General features: G+C 42.6%; 1 non-coding gene across 1 annotated transcript; it reads left to right on the top strand.

Moving 5' to 3' along the window:
* The first annotated feature begins 340 nt into the window (after nt 1-340).
* LOC120363726 (U6 spliceosomal RNA) lies at nt 341-447 on the top strand. The gene has a single exon (XR_005579179.1). It is a non-coding gene; the product is annotated as a U6 spliceosomal RNA (small nuclear RNA).
* The last annotated feature ends 17043 nt before the right edge of the window (nt 448-17490 follow it).

Below are 17490 nucleotides of genomic sequence, written 5' to 3'. Positions count from 1 at the left end.
TCCTTCTGAGATGTCAATAAGGAACAATTGGGATCTCAGTTTACCTTTCGGTTATCATGCTATATTAACTGTGAGCAATTGGATAACTACAATCAATTACAGACATTGCCGCTAGCTCTTCAGTCCACAGATCCCTACACAAATAATAAATGTGCCATACGACCATGACTAATCACGTTACTTCTTTCAAAATCTGCTCTGTGCATCTGTTATTAAGTTTATACACAGACTGCAAAGCCTGTAGTTGTATTGCTTCCTTGTTTCCTGGTGATAAATCCATGTAACATTTTACATAAATAGAAAATCAGAAGGAAGGAATTGGCCTAGAAAAATAAAAATGGTGTTTGCTTTGGAAGCACATATACTAAAATTGGAACGATACAGAGAGGATTAGCATAGCCCCTGCGCAAGGATGACACGCAAATTTGTGAAGTCTTCCATATTTGAAAAAAAAAAAAAAGAAAAAGAAAAAGAAAAGTGAAGCAAGACAACAAAAAGGGAGAATACTAAAAGTGATTTAAAAATTTTTTTAAATTTTTTAGAGACAGGATCTCATTCTGTCACCCAGGCTGGAGTACAGTGGCACAATTATAGCTCACTATGTCCTTGAACTAGGGATCCTTCCACCTCAGTCTCTCGAGTAACTAGGACTACAGGCTGTCAATTTTTTTTCTGTGTGGGGGAGCTGGGGGGGATCTCACTATGTTGCCAAGGTTGGCCTTGAACTCCTGGCCTCAAGTGATCCTCCAGCCTCAGTTTCCCAAAAGTGCTGGGATTACAGGCATGGGCCACTGTCCCCAGACCTAGAAGTGATTTCTAATTGAGCGTAAATAGAAGAAACACCTGAGTATGAGAGTTTCCAGCTCTGAAGCCAGAGACACTTAGTGAAGGTAAAATTATTGACAAAAATGAGGAAAGTGGTTGTGATGAAAAAGATGAATGAAGATGCCTAGAGAAAATAATACCATCAAAAAACTCCACATCAAAGGTATTCTTGGATATGTTTTACAACGAAAATGCAAAGGAGAAAATGTTGGAAGCGGATCCAAACTTAGAAAAGAGGATGACAGTCTGCCAAGATGTAGGAAAAATTCTTGCTCTACATCATAAGTTGTATGATGAAAAGCAAGCATTGTTCGCACCACTCACATAATACATTTTTTATGAGGAAATAAAATACTTTAATTCTCAATGTTTCTAATGTTTTAAATTACTGTCTACTACATAAATATTAGTTTTACTCATTTTTTCATTTCCCTGTGCATTTATAATTGACAGTAAGAGATTTTTTTAAAGATTTTGAGAAAAACTATTTTTATTATTTTAGAGACTGGGTTTTGCTTTGTCACCCAGGTTAGAGAGCAGTGGCACGGTCATGGCTCACTGCGGCCTCAGACTCCTGGGCTCAAGTGATTCTCCTGCCTCAGCCTCCTAAGTAGGAATGACAGGTGCATGCCACCTCATCCAGCTATTTTTTAAATTATTTTTTGAAAGACAGGGTCTTGCTATATTGCCCAGGCTGGCCTCAAATTCCTTGCTCGAATGATCTTCCCATTTTGGCCTCCCAGAGAAAAGGCATAAGCCACTATACCCAGTCTGAAACAGAAGTTTAAATATTATAAAACAAATCTAGCGAGGTTTCAGCTTGCATGGTCATTCTCACGGTCTCGTGCTGCTGTGCAAATCAAGGACTGCCTATGTGAAGGGCGATGCAGGATGTATGAAGATGTATGAAGGAGGGCCATAGCTGAGTAAGTGAGATTCAAAACAGTCAACAGGAAGCTTGGCTCCTCCCTCTGCTACTTCTGGGGAAAGCAAATACAAACACCTGTGCACTTCCAAAGCCACATGTGAGAGGAACCCATGGAAAACTATTTCAATTCTTTCTGAAGGTTAATGCTTTCCTAAGAAAATCTTTAAGGTCTGTGCTGTGAATTATTACATCTGCTTCCACAGAATCATCAGCTTCTAGAGTTGCAGGCAGAATTGGGTTGAAAGTACACCTATAAAGTATATGCATTGTACCTGATATGTAGTAAGTATTCAATCAATTATCATTATTATGATCATGAATCTTTTTGTTCAACTATAGGGTGATCAGCTGTCTCCCAGTTTGCCTGGGCCTGAAACCTACCTCAAAATTTTCCTGGGGCTGAAGGATTTTTTTTTTTGAGACGGAGCCCAGGCTGGAATGCAGTGGTGCAATCTTGGCTCACCACCACCTCTGCTTCCTGGATTCAAGTGTTTCTCCTGCCTCAGCCTCCTGAGTAACTGGGATGACAGGCGTGTGCCACCATGCCCGGCTAATTTTTTTTCTATTTTTAGTAGAGATGAGGGTTTCACCAATTTGGTCAGGCTGGTCTCAAACTCCTGACCTCAGGTGATCTGCCTGCCTTGGCCTCCCAAAGTGCTGGGATTATAGGTTTGAGCCACTGCTCCCGGCCAAAGATTTTCAATTCTAAAACTCAGACAGACCCAGGCTAATGAAGGTGGCTGGTTACCCTATTTGACTACCTCTGGGTGAGACAAAATACTAACGCTATTGCACGAAAGTCTCTTGGGATTTAGAAAGTAATTGGAAAAGAGAAAATTCTCCATGCATAGTTTCTAGATTAGAATCTTAGGGGCCAGGCAAGGTGGCTCACACCTGTAACCCCAGCACTCTGGGAGGTTGAGGCAGGTGGATCACTTAAGGTCAGGAGTTCAAGACCAGCCTGGCCAAGATGGTGAAACCTGTCTCTATTAAAAATACAAAAATCAGCCAGACATGGTGGCAGGCACCTGTAATCCCAGCTACTCAGGAGTCTGAGGCAGAGAATTGCTTGAACCCAGGAGGCAGAAGTTGCAGTCAGCTAAGATCACACCATGGTACTCCAGCCTGGGCAACGCAATGAGACTCAATCACAAAAAAAAAAAAAAAAAGAAAGAATTTTAGGGTAGAAGAGATTTTGCGTCTCATGCTTCAACCTAGCCCAGGATGGCTTGAAATCCATCTCAGAAAGAGTCTGTTTTTGAAGCCTATCATGGAAGAAAATAAATAATGTGTTCTGTTGGTAAGTATTGTGCACCAATCACTGCTAAGGGCTGAGGGAAATACCAGGTGAATAAGACTCATTTTCTGTCCTGTAGAAGCTTACATTCGTGAAAGGGAGACCACCAGTTATATGCACCATGAATTATCAAGACAGCTCACACTCTGCAAGGTATTTTAGACAAGTAACCTCATTTAATCCTCATGCTCAGCCCAACAAGGTACTATCCTTCCATTTTACAGATGAGGAAAGTGAGATTCAGAGAGATTGAGTTATATAAAGTCACAAAGCAAGTAACTGCTATAATTGATCTTAGGGTCCAGGTCTGTAGCGTCTGAGAACATGGGCTCTGGAGTCATGCAAATCTGTGTTTGAATCCTGACTTCCACTGTCTTGTTATGTGTCTGTGAGCTGCTATTGCCTCCTCTGTAAAATGAGACAAATAATAATAGACACTTTCAAGGGTTATGAAGGATAAATAAGAAATGCATGGAGCAGGTGCTGATGTGTAGTAAATGCTCAGCAAACACTCATCACCACTGCCGTCACACCAAAACCCACTGTAGTTCCCCTGCAGCAGGTGGACTCTTTCATTTCTGTGTAAATCTTCCAGGGAAAGAGGAATCAATGAAATACATTGAGAGCTCAGACTGGGGGAAGACTTCCCAACTGTGATGACGACTAAAGGCCTCATGCAGCACTAGAACTTGATCTTCATGAAAGGATAGAACTTCAGCAGGTTGAGGTTGGGGCAGAAAAAAATATTCCATACAGAGGACAGAATTTCAGCTGAGGCAAAGAGGAAAACATGACGAGTTTGGGGAATGATAACTACTGTTGGTTAGAGCGTAGGTTTTTTTGTAAGGAGATTGGTGGAGATAGGGCTGAAAAGAGCAAGGTCCTCACACATCAGGTGATGTTTCTAGGAAGCTTTCCTGGAACCTTTGCTCCATAGAGGCTGCTCCGGCTGTCTTCTCTATACTGGGCTCTCACATGGGCTTACTCTTTCTTGGGGCCACTCTCCTCAGTCCTGTGAATTCCTCTCTCATCTTCATCCTTCTTTATGCCATGTGCTGGACATACACAGCTGTGTGTTCTAACCCTTCCAGGGTGTTCTCAGATAAGTGCCCAAAGGCTTACTGGATGGGCTGGGCTGGAGGTGGGGCAGGGGCTGAAAGAGGGTCATGACAGATTAGAATGTCTGAAGGACGCTGGGCACGGTGGCTCACACCTGTAATCCCAGCACTTTGGGAGGCCGAGGCAGGTGGATCACAAGGTCAGGAGATCGAGACCATCCTGGCTAACATGGGGAGACCCCATCTCTACTAAAAATACAAAAAATTAGCTGGCCATGGTGGTGCACACCTGTAATCCCAGCTACTCGGGAGACTGAGGCAGGAGAATCACTTGAACCGAGAGCTGGAGGTTGCAGTGAGTCGAGATTGTGCCACTGCACTCTGGGTGACAAGAGCGAGACTTTGTTTTCTCCTCCAGCCAAAGGAAACTTCTAGACTTTCCTGAGGATTCTAAGAAGGAGATGGCACAGGGTGGCTCCACCATGTACCAGACAGTGAGCATCTGAATCAATAAGCCTTTAGGATTTCTGTCCCCTTTAGGACTTCTGTCCCCTTTAGGACTCTGTCCCCTTTAGGACTCTGTCCCCTTTAGGTCTTCTTACCTTGGTCATCCTTTCTACCTTTACCTCCACAGTCAAGGAGAATCTGGGAGCCTCCCTGGTTGCTGGTGAAGCCCCAATTTTTCTTCTTGCTATTTTGCTGTAAACACTCCCCTAAGCCTGATATTCAAAAATCAGGCGTATGACTCTCTACAAGTTCCTGTAGTCTGACACAGGGTCTTGGACCCCTCTGTTGATGTGTGGTCAGGAGCTTGCCACATGGATCCCAGCATCTGCCCACACCGCCATGTGCCTGTGTAAGGGCTGGCTGGCATTCGACCACAGAGAGGCTTTGTGACTTTGAGGCCTGGTATAATTCCTAAGACCAAAACACTGCAAATGTTCCACTGATTTGTGGCTTCTTCACCCCTGGGGCTGGCCTGTTCTGTAGGATTTCTGCTGCTTAGTCTACTCACACTACAAGGTTTCCTCAGTAGTCCTCACCTTGGTAGTACCCACCCCTTCCCAAATGTCTACAGCTTCGGGCAGTGCTGGCTGCATTGTAAGCCCCGTAGAAGGACTCCAGGCTCCAGGTTGACCTACAGCAGCAGATGAGGCTGCAGCCAGGGAGTGAAATTCACCGAAGCATCTCTGCAGTGGTCCTGTCTTCATCTTCCAGGAAATAATCCAGTTTCTCAAGAGCTTAAGTGTCTCCATCAAGAGTTCAAACACCACTCTCCTGTAGTTTTATGAGGGACTTTCTTGGAGAAAGTGCTCCTAGCCTTACGTCCATGAGCAATTCTCATCCAATTCCAGATGACCTTCAAAAGGCAGTGCCACCAAAGCCAGGGCCGTCTCATAGCTCGCCTCTGCCAGGGAGGTAGATTTCAGGACCTCCATGACGATGCCCGGTTGGCCTCCTCCCTCTCTGGCAGTCATGACGAAGGCATTCACCTACCTCGCATCTGAGCTGAAGGTGGCTCCTCTGCCTTAAACATCCGGGGTGGGACCCAGAACCATAGCCCAATATGGTTGACTTCTCACAGGAAGCCTCTAGTTTCACCCCACAGCAACCACAAAATAGGAGTCAATACCTTTTCATATCTCCAAAACAAAATCCACCTCGTAAAGTGCATCCAGTAATACAGACATTTGATGAGGAGAAGGAGAAAAGGGCTTATGTCGCACTCTCTATTTATCGCTTTGGTTTTTCACACCTCCTGCCAATTAAATTTCCTCTTCAGCCATCACCTGCTTGATCTTCCCTCCTCCAGCACCCCTGCTCCTCTCCGAACCCTTTTTCAGAACACGTGTGGTCTGCAGTTGTTTAATATAGTTAGTATTTCACGTTAGTAAGGTCAAATTGGTTGGTAGCGCTCTACAAATCCTCTGTAGCCTTTCTGATTTTTCATTGTCTACCAGTTTTATCTAGAAGTGTTAAAATCTCCAACTATGACTGCCATTAATCAATTTCTTCCTCTGTGGATGAATGGGATTCGTCAATGATTTCTCCACATATTTTGATGCTTTGTGATTAGGTGCATGCATAATTAAGATGTTAGGCCTTCTTGGTGAGTGAATTCTTTGATTATTATGAAATGTCTCTCTTCATCTCTAGTATTATTCTTTGCCTTGGCATCTGCCTTGATATGAATATAGCAAGCCAGCTTTCTTATAACTAGCATTTGCCTGTGCTCTGAGTCTTTACATTTAAAATATTTATCTTGTAAGCAGTATATAGGTGGGTTCTGCCTTGTTGTTGAGATGACTATTTCTGCCTTTTGCTTGAATTATTTAATCTATTTACATTTAACCTAATTATTGATGTTTGGCTTTTGGTCTGTCCTCCCTAATATTTGTCTCCTTTGTTCTTTGTTCTCTATTTCCTGCCTTCTTTTGAGTGAACCAACTCTTTTTTAACTGGTTGTTTTCTTTCCTTTATTATATTTTTGTTTTAGTCCTATCTTTGGGCTATTTTTCAGTGGTTGCTCTAGGATTTAGACATATATCTTTAAGTTGTTATAGTCTACATTCAAATATTGTTACATCTCAAACAATGCAAGGATCTTACAATCATGTGCTTCCATTTAGCATTTGTCCTTCGAGGGGCATCATCTTCTGTCATGCTGATCGTGTGTGGGGGGTGGGGGGCGGAGTGAGGTCAATCTTTTTTTTTTTTACAGAGTCTCGCTCTGTTGCCCAGGCTGGAGTGCAGTGGTACGATCTTGGCTCACTGCAACCTCTACCTCCTGGGTTCAAATGATTCTTCTGCCTCAGCCTCCCAAGTAGCTGGGATTATAGGCATGTGCCACCACGTCCAGCTAATTTTTTTTTTTTTTTTTTTTTTTTGCATTTTTAGTAGAGACGGGGTTTGACCATGTTGGTCAGCCTGGTCTCAAATTCCTGACCTTGTGATCCACCAACCTGGGCCTCCCAAAGTGTTGGGATTACAGGTGTGAGCCACCACGCCCAGTCGGTCAATCTTATATGTGGTTCTCCTGGGTCTGGGCTCAGTTGTAACTTCAGTTAGATGTAAGTTACATCCGCTATCGTTAAGACCACCCAAGCACTTTCCCTTCAACAGATCTCTAAGTGCCAGCGAAACCCTAGGGATCCCTTTGTGCTCTGCAGTTAACTGGTCTGCTTCCTAAACTGCAAGTGACCTCTTTCTGCTTTGTAACCTGACTGCCAGCTTTTGGGGCTGCTGGGGGATTTTGTGTGCTGGTCAGTCTTACCCCTGGCTGTCCATGCATTCAGACACCTCTCTCTCTCTTGGACCTTTCGTCTTGTCCCAGCCCCTGAGGTTTGCTGTGATGCACTTGGGAAAGTATGGCTGTGCCTTAAAAAGATGTCTTTAGCTCTACTGTCCCACCTCAGCCTGCTGCAGACACTGCCTTGGACTGGTGAAGGCTCAGAGGGCTTTGGAGAGGTCTATCTCGTTTTATCTGTCCTGCTTCTCCACAGGAACAATCTCTCTCAGCTCTCCTGCCCTGTCTCCAGACGTCTGTGTGCTACTCCCACGCACTTGATGTGGAAGGTGCGGGCAGAGAGGTGCAGCTTTGCTGTCAGGCTAGGATCCTGGGGATGCTGCTGTTTTGCTAGTCCATGTGCAGCTGTTCCAGGTTTGCTGACAATTCAGCTAACTTCTTCTTATTCCTATCTATGGCACAGTTTTCCTCCTCCTACCAATCCCATGATGGTCTGAATGCTTGTGAACCCTCAAAATTCATATATTGAAGCCTAACCCCCAAGGCAGTGTATTAAGAGGTGGGTTTTTGGGAGGTGATTATGAATGCAGAGCTCTCCTCGTGGCATTAGTGCCCTTATTACCATGGAATACTATGCAGCCATAAATGGCATTAGTGCCCTTAGGAGCACCGTGGAATACTATGTAGCCATACAAAAGAATCAATTCATGTCCTTTGCAGGGACATGGATGAAACTGGAAACTATCATTCTCAGCAAACTGACACAAGAACAGAAAACCAAACGCTGCATGTTCTCACTCATAAGCAGATGTTGAACAATGAGAACACATGAACACAGAGAGGGGAACATCACATACTGGGGCCTGTGTGGGGGTGGGTAGCTAGGGGAGGGATAGCAGGGGGCAGTGGGATTGGGGAGGGATAGCATTAGGAGAAATACCTAATGTAGATGACAGGGTGATGGATGCAGCAAACTACCATGGCACATGTATACCTATGTAACAAGCCAGTACATTCTGCACATGGACGCCAGAACTTCAAGTATAATAAATAAATTTTAAAAAAAGAGAGAGACTGGAAGGAGCATGTTGGCCTCTTCCGGCCCTTTCCCCGTGTGAGGAACAGATGGTGCCCTCACCAGACACCATATCTGTTGATGTCATGATCTTGGACTTCCCAGCTTTCAGAACCGTAAACAGAAATTTCTGTTGTTCATAAATTACCCGGTCTAAGATATTTTGTCACAGCAGCCCAAACAGACTAAGATGGATCTCCTGGGATGTAAGCAAATGATGAAAAACTTAGTGCTTTCTAGAATTTAGTTCATTTAGGTTTCTTTGCATTCTCAGCTCTAGGATGGGGTCTAATAAACTATCACCTTGTAGTTTTCCTGGCTTTTTCTTACTGTTAGTATAAGAATAACCATGTCTTGCCACTTACTACAGTCTAGCAGAAAGTGAAACTCCCTATAGTATTTTTTTTATCTTTTATATGTGACCAAGTTTTCCTTTCTGATAATTTCTAACGTCTTTTTTCTACCTGCAGAACTCTGAAATTTCACAATGATATGTAGGTTGGTAGTGTTTTTGTTGTTGTTATTTATTGTGTTAGGTACTGAGTAGCCTCTTTAAATATATCAGTTCTACAAAATATTCTTGTAGGATTGCCTTGATAATTTTCTTCCCTCTCTTTTTGCTGTTCTTTTTTTCTTTTTTTGCTAGAACTCAAATAACTTGGGTGTTCAACCTCCTCTCTTAGTCCTGTGTCTCTTCGCTTTTCTCTCCTCTGCTTATATCTTTTTATTCTACTTTCTTGGAAGATTTTTTCAACATTGTTTTTCCATCACTTACATTTTAAATTTGAACATATATATACATTATTTCCAAGAGCTCTTTTTGGCTGTTGTCCATTTTTCTTCCTTCCTTTAAAAACATCAATCTTTTCTTGCTTAATGGAAAAAATTCTCTTTGAGAATATGACTTAGAGTCATTTTCAAGTTTTCTTTTGCCCCTTTTACCTACATTGTCTATTTCTTCTGAGTTCCTTTTCCATTTCTCTGTTTCCTTGGTTTTTGGTCTCTTCCTTCTCAAATGTCTGATGATCTTGAGTTGTCCTTTTAGAGTTAAGAGTGAGGCACTGAGAAGCTACGAAGCTCTGTGTATCGATCTGCACAGGATTTACTGATTTGTGGGCTGGACCAAAAGGTGGCTAGATGGGACCCTGCGTGCCAGTATTTCTACATGTATTTTTTAAATTGCAAGTTCTATAAAGTGGGGGAAGGCAGTTGTGGGTCTCATTGTACAGTATGCACTTGGGACACGTTTGACTTCAACAGGGTGCTCCTGCTTCGCTTCACCGTCCTCCACAGAACCTTCTGGTTTGGTTACTCTGGAGAATAAACCCAGCAGGGGAGCTTCCTGACTCTTCAGGGTGAAGGTAGGAATCTGGGAATTGGACTACTGTTCATTACAGTTTTGAACCAATCCTGACATTCAGTCCTACCCTCATTCATGATGCCAAGGGGAGCTTCCAGTTTCGGAGCCTTTCCAGGGTGCTGCCATCTGAGTTGGTTTGCTTTCTTGACACCTTCCCCTTGCCCTAAGATTCCACTTTCTGTACCATTTCACTTTCATCTTCTTTATCATTTTTTATTGGATGTCTAGAAAAATAAATTTATCAGTGGATGATAGACAGAAGGGAGAAAAGGGGGTTTTGAAAGATTTATAAGGGAATTGGCATTTTGACTGGTCTTGAAGAACCCCTTGGATTTCTATTATTGAAAGATTGGCTCGAATATTAGAATGTAGGGGGAAATTCTAGGTCAAAGAAACTGCATGAACAGATAGGGATCAAAGTGATTTAGGTTAAATGGTTTCTTCACTCTAAGTTACCAATTCCACCATCACTTTCCATATGCAAAAATTTGTGCATCTCTGGCCCACTGATGTCTCTTCTCCTGTACTTTGATCTTTTTCGAGTTTTGATCCTTTTAAATACCTGTCAGTTTAGCGGGCCTTGAAGGTGGAGCAGCAGTAAAAGCATTTGTTTAACCCAGAGTTTCTCAACCATGGTATTCTTGACATTTGGGGGTGACGGTTCTTTGTGGGGGTGGGGGGCGCTGCTGTGTGCATTGCAGGATGCTCAGCAGCATCTGGACCTCTACTCACTAGCTGCCAGTAGCTCCCACCCCCAGTTGTAATAGCCAAAAAGGTCCCTAGACATTGCCGAGTGTCCTTTGGAGGGGGACATCATCCAGTATTATTGAATTAAAAACAGATTCATCATTAAATGATGGAGAGAGGGAGAAAAAAGGGACCGACAGGTTTGTTAAGGAATTGGCATTCTGACTTGGTCTTGAAGAATCAGTTGGATTTTGACTAGTGGAAGATTGGCTGTAGTGTTAGAATGTAGTGAAGGAAATTCTTGATGAAAGAAATCACATAAGCAAATGAAAGCAAAGGGATTTGGAATAAATGGTTTTCTATAATCCCAGTGTAGGTACCTGTCATGGGGGGAAAAGCTGCGAAGGTAGGAGGCGGGTTATGAAGGCCTTGAATGCAAACATATGGAACCTGGGTATTATCCTGCAATGATATGGTCATGTTTTTTAAATTTTGAGCAACAACTCTAACTTTAGAAAGTAGAACCCAGGCCAAGTGTGGTGGCTCATGCTTGTAATCCCAGCACGTTGGGAGGCTGAGGTGGGCAGATAACTTGAGGCCAGGAGTTCAAGACCAGCCTGGCCAACATGGTGAAACACCATTTCTACTAAAAATACAAAAAAATTAGTTGGGCATAGTGATGCACACTTGTAGTTTCAGCTACTTGGGAGGCTGAGGCAGGAGAATTGTTTGAACCTGGAGGCAGATGTTGCAGTGAGGCAGGATCGTGCCACTGCCCTCTAGCCTGGGTGACAGAGTGAGACTCCAACAACAGCAACCAAAAAGAATAGGACCTGAGTGCTGGTAGATCAGTGCGGTATCTATTGCAGTGGTGAGGGGTGATGGGAGTTGGAGATAGAAGCTTCAAGTGTCTTCATTTCTTCCATAATTAAAGGAACCACAGAAGATCCAGTAGATAAATAATGGGTTAATGAAGCTTTCTGACATACATATTTGCATATTTAAAGAAAAACTGTGTCTTAATTCAAGGAAAGTACCTCACCAGTGGGATTTTCAGGAGGTGGATACCCTTAAAACCACACCCATGAGGCAACAGCCTACTTTATTGGCGTTTTGTCAGCCTAGGATCCAGTTATAGCAATTGCCTATGAAAACTGGCATTGATGCTTGAGGCTAAAAAGGGAACTAATACTTTCTAATGAGGACCGTTTACATTTGCATTAGGAGGTGAGGTGGTCTTTCAAGAGCCGAAAGAGGGAACATCACTGCTTGCTACCCTTGACACCTCAGTTCCTAATCTTAGTAAGAGAAACGGAACTACCCTTTCATCTCAGGTCTGCTTGGAAGATCAAGCCAATTTGGTTTTCTGACAGCTACTGCTATTTCTTAAAGAAAAAAAGCCATTGTAGAAACTGTCTTTGAATCACTTTGTTTTACAAGTAACAAATTCAGGAAAAGCAAAGAGGAAGGTACGAGAGATAAAGAAAGAAGCTGTTCAGACGTATTGGAATTTGGGGGATTAAAGAGGAGATATTTATAGATGGAGACTTTCTCGAAGTAAAATAGCAAATAAAAAACTGAAATTGTGGTTGTCCCTCCCAGGGGACAGGTGAGGTGCCCCCACCATAATGGGGGCAATTTCCCCCTCCCTACTTTCAATTTCTCCTTGCCACCCTATCCTCTTTATTAGTGAAATGATGGGGAAGTTTTGGTGTAATCTGTATACTTCCTGATTTGAGTAAAATAAGAAAAACAGTACAGAAAGGAAATATGGTTTTAAGCGCAAAGGGAAATTGACTAAATGTGAAATCTTTCGTGACTACATTAACTTGGGAGTGTCCATTTTGAATTTCATTGTGCTAAAAGTTCTTGAAGACCCCAGCACCGAGATCCTCACACCTAGCAATGGAGTGAATCAGGCATGATTTATGTGTCTCCTTCTGACATCTCAGCTTGGATTTTATTTGGCTGACTTCCCACTGGAAGATGTGTCACACAGTTGACCACTGCTGGGATAGAAAGGTTTTCTTTTCTTAATCTTTTTTTTTTTTTTTTTTTTTTTTCAAACAGCCTCGCACTATTTCCCGGGGCTGGAGTGCGGTGGCGTGATTTCGACTCACTGCAGTCTCTGTCACCTGGGTTCAAGTGATTCTCTGCCTCAGCTTCCAGAGTACCTGGGATTACAGGCACCTGTCACCATGCCCAGCTAATTTTTTTGCACTTTTAGTAGAGATGGGGTTTCACCATATCGGCCAAGCTGGGATAGAAAGTTTTTCTGTCAATATCAAGCATAGTGATATGAAGGTTTGAAGATTTTGGAGGCACAAATAATGCTAACAGTGACTTGCTGCTTGAAAGGATAAAATTTTATTAGATGTTGGAAGATATGCATTAATTTAATTTCATATTATTTTTTCTGAACTGCACAGGATGTGACCAGATACATTTTCTTTTTATTGAGATGGGGGCTCACTCTGTTGCCCAGGCTGGAGTGGAGTGGTGTGATCATGGCTGACTGCAGCCTTGAACTCCTGAGCTCAAGCAATTCTCCCATCTCAGCCTCCCGGGTAGCTGGGACCACAGGCACATGCCACTTCGCCTGGCTAATTTTTTTTTTTTTTTTTTTTTTTTTTTTTTTTTTGTAGAGATGAAGTCTTACGTTATTGCCCAGACCAGATACATTTTAACAAATGATTCTTAATCCAAGCTTGTTCTCTTTCCATACAAAATTCCCAAAACAATTGTAATCCAACAGGTAGTTTTCTACTAGTTTTCTGTCCTAGTTTCAAAGTTCATCTTTGCTTTCAATTCAGCAAAAGGTTTTATTTTAGTGCACTATGCCATGTTAATGGTCCAATGCTTTGCTGGTTGCAGTTGGGTGGCGGTGTCATAGTGTACATCCGTAAATTGCCCGGTGTGCGTTGGTTTTTGGTATTATAAGGGATTATGCCCATTGACATGTCTGTTTGCAATCATAGTCTGCTTATTGAGAAGGGTGCTGTTTTCTAAAAGCCACTAAGAAAAAAGTAAACTTTATATGAATTTGACTCAGGAAGAATAAAACAAACGTTGGCAAACTTTAATATGATCAACAATTGCTATTTCAATGTTCTCTCAGTTGCTCTGAAGGACAGCTGTTAGCTAAATAAATGAGCTGGAGGATGAAAACCCTAGTACCTACATGGGCTCAATCTATGATTTGCTAATCGTTGCTAGACTTTAGCTGAGTCAAAGACAGTGGCTTTGACAGATACATCAAGGGGAGCAGTGTGGCCAGATGGCCAATGTCTTCTTTCATTCTTTTAAAATTCTCTAAATTTTTTTTTTCTTTAAAATCTCTAAATGTTAATAATTCACTAAAATCAGGAAGCCTCTTGAACGGGTTTCTTGCTTTTATGATAGAGTAGGGTGCCTGATGGGGATCAGATCTCATCTTTTTGCAACCTGAAAATCCGCCCTGTGGCGGATTGAGAAGTACTTTCTGCCTTTCTGATGGAGTCTGTGATCTATTTTTTTGGTACACATTGGTTGGGAAGGGGCTACCTTGGGGGACTACATGGCAGGCCCAGATATCAACAATAATGATGGCCTTTAGGTAGTGCTCATCATGTGCCAGGCACCTTTCTAAGTGTCTTACAAATGTACATTCACAGACTCCTCAAAGGGCCCTTTGATGCGGCATTCTTATTTTGTTGATGAGAAGACTGAGGCACAGGAACATGAAATACCTTGTCAGATCTAAGTTGTCTGATGCCAAAGTCCGTGTTCCCAAGATTGTGATTCCCTTTTAAATGATTTATACAAGGGTAGACAGGGCTGTGCCACTCAAAGGGACAAGCATCAACCAGAACAGGCTTGTGGAATATGGAATCCCAGGGATTCCCAGAAAGAAGTGGCCAAGGGTAAGACACAGGGAAGAGCATCTGACACCCCCAATGTTTAAGCAACTATTCAGACTGTTTGGGAATCATTAGAGACTGGGGAGATTAAGGGTATCTGAGCTGTGTGTGTTTTTGTAGTCTAAAATCTGAACTAGCCTACTTATTTTTGGATGCGATCACAGAGGGAGATGGTGATCAATGTAGGAAAAGGGTACAACTTATTTTTTAGTTTATTTACTTACTCAGCATGTATTTATGGAGTGTTTACTGTTCTGTCTGCACCAGACAGCTACGGTGAGAACACTGGAGTATTCCATTGACAGGCCGAGCATCCCTGACCTGTTAAGTCTGGAGCCAGCCTCTCTTACAACGATAGTTACAGTACTTTCTGGGTGCCTATAACCAGCATTCCCCACATCCCTTCAGGCCAATAAACTACTAATGTGCTGAGACGTTTAAAATATAAGACACAATTACGGGACATAAGGTATTGTCTAAAACCTACCTAGGTTGTTGAAAGGAAGGAAATAAGAGGAGGAATTCCGACTTAGAATGTGGAGATGGTGCTTTATGTGCTCAGAAGGAAAAGGGTGAGAAAGGAAGGGGAGAGTCGGTTAAATGCAGAGGAACATTTATTGAATGTCTATTATAAGCCAGGTCAATTTGCTGGTGTCATGTTGTGTTATTCAACCCACAGCTCTTATTCCTATTTTAGATGTTTACAGACTCGACTGTGGTTATACAGCTAGTAAGCACTGCCGGTTAAGGGGCAGAGCCTGGATTTTACTGCATACCTCAGGAGGGAATGAAAATTGGCACCTCCTAGAAATAAAGGACCTTCCTTGGCACAGTCAGACTAGGCAAAAAGGGTATATGAAAAAGGAGGCTGGGATGTCACAGATAATGATGGTTTTCAGATGTCAGATTCTTTTCTATTTTGGCAGAAGATGAGACAGTAGGAAAGGGCCAGGGTGCCAGGACAAGGGGAGCGATCACCTCTGGGAAGGCTAAGAAGGTGTAGAGATTGGCAAGCCACCAAATGCTAACTGCAAATAATCTATGTAAAGTTTTCTCTAGGCTCACTCTGCTTACTTTTGATTGTATCAAAAAAATAAGAAACAAGTTCTTCAGATCCTTTTGTTTAATGGAAGCCATGAATGTGAATAGTTCAAGAAGACCATCAGCCAGCCCTAATGATGCCTGTGAATGTCATGCAAACTTTATTTTATAAGAGCTTCATACTGAGAGAGTCCCTTTAATTGGGACACCATACCCGTTAGAATCAAGTAGTCAAGAGTGGTCTTATGTTTAGGAGAAGGAATTACGAATAATTCTTCCATTATGAATGTATACTGTTCTTCACCTAGAACTATAACTGTGTGTTAGATAAGAGCATGGCTTTGAAATTAGACAGAACTGGGTTCAAACTCCAGCTCAGCTGTGAAGCTGGGTAGGATGTAGGTTGGCTGTATTTTTAAAAACCTGAAATAATGGAGGTTTGAACAAGATAGAAAGCTATTTTCTTTTTTACTTAACGGTTTAAGATAGATGGTCTGGGACTGAGAGAGCTGGTCTACACTGCGTGACTGTCCTGGAATTTAATCTTGTTGCATAGGATGAGGTTTTCAAAAGTAAGGTTCAAGATGCCTCATTTCTTTATCAACATTCCAAGTAGCAGTATGGAAGAGGGGAATGTGGTGGTTGGAGGGGAGCACTTTCTATTTAAAGGCAAGTCCAGGAAGGTTACCCATATCATACCATTTCTTTTTATACTTCATTGGCCGTATCTTACTCTCATGTCTGTACCTGGTTGCAAGGGCAGCTGGGAAATGTAGTCTTTATTCCGAGGGGCCATGTGGCTAGTCTATTCTGAGGGGCCATGTGGCTAGTCCAAAATCAGAGGTTCTATCACTGTGGGATCTGCTGAGTAACTTTGGACTGGTTAATTAACCTCTGTGTCTCAGTTTCTGCCCCTGTAACATGGGATAATAAAAGTCTACCTCATAGAGTTGGTGTGATGATTAAAGAGGAAAATATTCAAAGTACTTATTAAGCACTCAACAGAGATAGCTGTGATGATTATTGGTTTATTGAGGCTGGGAGCATATCCAGAACCCTCTACCCTACAGGCTAGGACCCTGAGCTTGTCACTCCTTTTCTATGTAGGCTCACGTTTGAATCCTCTAAAGCAGAGCTGTCCAATATTTTGGCTTCTTGGGGGCACATTGGAAGAAGAAAAATTGCCTTGGGCCACACATAAAATACACTAATGATAGCTGATGAGCTAAAAAAAAAAATTGCAAATATATCTTATAATGTTTTAAGAAAGTTTACAAATTTGTGTTGGGCCACATTCAAAGCTGTCTTGGGCAGCATGTGGCCCGTGGGCCGCGGGTTGGACAAGCTTGCTCTAAAGGCCTTTGTGGTTGGGATTTAATGACCAAAAAATTACCTACCAAAAGCGGAAAGCAAAAGGTCCATTCCACATAGTCCCCAAGAGAAAAAGAGTTGGCAGTGGCTATGATTCCTTCCCTCAGCCACCAGCTCCTGAAGGACAGAGGTGGCAGATGAAGATGAGGAGCAGTCTGGCTTTATCTCTTGCTGCCCAGCTATGCTCAAGGCGTACCTTTCATCTCCAAAATCCAGTGCTCCAGTTTCAGGCTGAAGTATGCCAGCTCTTCACTGGTGCTTTTGCCTCCATTCTCCACAGCCTGGCCCCTGTCCAGTCTACCCAGAGAACCAGCCACATTTAGATAGAAGTTACTGATGAGTGATTATTAGAAAATACTTTTTACGATTGCCCTGTTCGCTTTTTGCTGGCTTTGTTTTCAGATGCTGGGTAATAATGCAGGTGCTAGGTCAGATGCAAAGGCGCTTCTTCCTTCCAGAAAGTACACAGGGCTCAGAAACTTGTTCAGAATGTATTTGCACTACGAAGTGGCTGATCCATTCTTAAAGACCTTGTAAAATGCCTGCCATTAACAGAAGTTATCTTAGCCTCTCTGAGAGGTAATTCACGCTGTGGCTTATAAAATATCAGCTCTTTCCTTACATGTGGCCTAAAGGACATTCTTTTGTTTCAGCTAGCCACAGATTTGCTGACCACCTGCTACTCAAAGTCCGAAATCCTTT

This window comes from Saimiri boliviensis, chromosome 3 (genome assembly GCF_048565385.1).
Source record: "Saimiri boliviensis isolate mSaiBol1 chromosome 3, mSaiBol1.pri, whole genome shotgun sequence".
Classification (NCBI taxonomy): Eukaryota; Metazoa; Chordata; class Mammalia; order Primates; family Cebidae; genus Saimiri; species Saimiri boliviensis.
Note: the sequence above shows the minus strand (reverse complement) of the source record. Positions and strands in the feature narration are given on the sequence as shown.